This window comes from Odontesthes bonariensis, chromosome 2 (assembly GCF_027942865.1).
Source record: "Odontesthes bonariensis isolate fOdoBon6 chromosome 2, fOdoBon6.hap1, whole genome shotgun sequence".
Classification (NCBI taxonomy): domain Eukaryota; kingdom Metazoa; phylum Chordata; class Actinopteri; order Atheriniformes; family Atherinopsidae; genus Odontesthes; species Odontesthes bonariensis.
This window is the reverse complement of record NC_134507.1, coordinates 39,481,408-39,483,739: the sequence shown is the minus strand read 5'-3', so window position 1 is coordinate 39,483,739 and position 2,332 is coordinate 39,481,408. Positions and strand designations below refer to the sequence as shown.

Sequence of the window (2,332 nt, the reverse complement as noted above, 5' to 3'; positions counted from 1 at the left end):
AAGAATTTTCGTACCCGTTTTAAAAAAAAAACTCGTTTCGTTTTCGTGTAGCCGTAGCCTTAGACTCCATGAGGGTTAAAGATTCAACAAAGAGAAACATGCAGCTGAACCTAAATGAAACTTGAACAGAGAACTTACAGGAGAGGTTTTTAATGCTTTTATGCATCAATCTTTACTTCATTGGCTCCCTCCATGGGATTCAAATTTGGAACATTTTCCTAATAAAAGAAAAAAATGTCAAGGCTCAGAAAGCACCTTTATCATTGTTTTACTGTGTAATATGTAGGATCCATAAACTCATTTATTACCAGCTCTATCAGCATGGAGAGAATCCCCTTTTCTCCCAAAAGATCCCAGGTGCTGCTCCTGAGGTGTTTCTGTAAGTTTATCACACCAGCTGGTGAAATGATATGAGTCCCTCTACAGTTGTTGTAGATATCAGCTGAGATTCAAACTAAAAGACACATTTTGTGTCTGAAACTGTGAGAGACTGTTCAAGTGGGACTGAAAGCAGATTCAGAGGGTTGTGATGTATGTTTTTCCACCCAAATGACCTGATAACTGTCAGAGATGCAGCAGTGCTATGAAATCCACTTTAGAAGCTGCAGTTATTGGACACAATGAGAGCTGACCATCTCTGTGGCTCAGAGGAAAACTGAGCAACAATGTATTTTATGTAACTTATATATTTATTTATTATTTATATATTTCTATAACTTACAAATGAGGATATAACGATGCAGCTAACAGCAAAGCTAACAATAAGCTACATAGAAGGAAAAGCATCAGCCAGGCTCTGTCAGAGGTGACAGTGTAGAAACAGAGTGCAGGCATAGAGGGAAGTACAGGTTAAGTGGGAGATTACATTTTTACACCTGAACAGGGACTTGAACCCTGGACCCTCAGATTAAAAGTCTGATGCTCTACCAGCTGAGCTATCCAGGCCCTATGAAAGTGTGTCTGAGTGACAGCTTACATCTGAAACACTTCCTGAGTCCAAAGCTGTGACGCTGTTTTCTGAACAAACGCCTGGTTGATGTGAACTTGTGTTGCAGCCACTGAGCATAAAGAAGAAGGCCTTCATGGAGGGAAACAGGGAGTTAAGGAGGAGTGTGAAGAAAAAAGGAAGAGAGCAAGTCGGTGGGAAACTATCTGCAGCAGAACAGTGTGAGGGATGTGTGGTCAGGAATGGAAAAGCTCACAGGCTTTGGGATAATATGGGATCAGACAGATGGAAGAGTTCAGACAAACTCAGCATGCTGCTGCCTCCTGCTACAGACCTCACATCCTCCATGTACCAACAGCTGCCCTGTCACACCTCAGCACATCTACATGAAACTATCACATCTATAGGAAAATAAACTATGGCCTCATCTGGAATACAAACAAAAGAGATGATTGTGGATTTTAGGAGGAGCAGCAGTCAGCTGAACACCGTCTCCATCCTCGGTGAAGAGGTGGTTGAGGATTACAGATACCTGAGGGTTCACCTGGACAGCAGACTGGACTGGAAATGCAACTCTGAGGCTGTCTACAAGATGGGACATTCAGTAAACTATTCCTATAACTGTATATATGCTAACTGAGCTGGCATGGGTTGGTGCACTAAACACATGTTACAGAGTTTAATATTTCTGCATCTTTTAGTAAAAACAGGAAAGAATGAGTGTATATTTCCAGCCAAATTCCCAGTAAAGCTGCTCTCATCCACATATTTTTCTGTTTCTTCTGTCAGACGGCTAAACTGAAAATCAGCCCATTAAGACTACGTGTCAGCTCGTGGTCACTTAAAGCATGTCCAGACTGTCGCTCTGCTCTAATAAATCCTGATTTTGTAACCGCAGCCTCATGTGAGAAAATCACCCTTCAGGTGACTTAAAGACAACATGTTGGCAGCGATTTCAGCTGTACTTACATGCAGCGTGATGTCCCACAGAGAAAGTTAGAGGCAGCAGAATGTCAGGAAGGTTTCCTGCACAGTCTATCCCGTGCATGTACGCTGGGACAACATGGTGGTCCAGTTAAATGGACGAGTACACCTGGAACTGAAGCTGGACTTACCTGTGCATGCAAGTGTTCTGAATGTCCTGATCAAGATAAAAATATGTAACATACAGAACAAAAAGCACACATCTCCAGCTGAAAACATGAAACCTGCATCCTACAAATAAAATGTTCCACTGGGGTGACCCACCCAAGTTGGTTATTAGGAGGAAATTTCAGAAATATCCTCAAAACCAGTTTTTCTCAGTGTGCAGACTTCAGCTTTTTGTTTTAAGTTTTGAACAAAGAAAATAGACTCAAATGTAACCTCTCTTCTATGCATATTCAG

The 2,332-nt window shown here is 41.7% G+C and overlaps 1 non-coding gene across 1 annotated transcript; it reads right to left on the bottom strand.

The window, feature by feature from the left end:
* Nucleotides 1–872: 872 nt before the first annotated feature.
* trnak-uuu (transfer RNA lysine (anticodon UUU)) lies at nt 873–945 on the bottom strand. Its single transcript has one exon. It is a non-coding gene; the product is annotated as a tRNA-Lys (tRNA).
* Nucleotides 946–2,332: the final 1,387 nt, after the last annotated feature.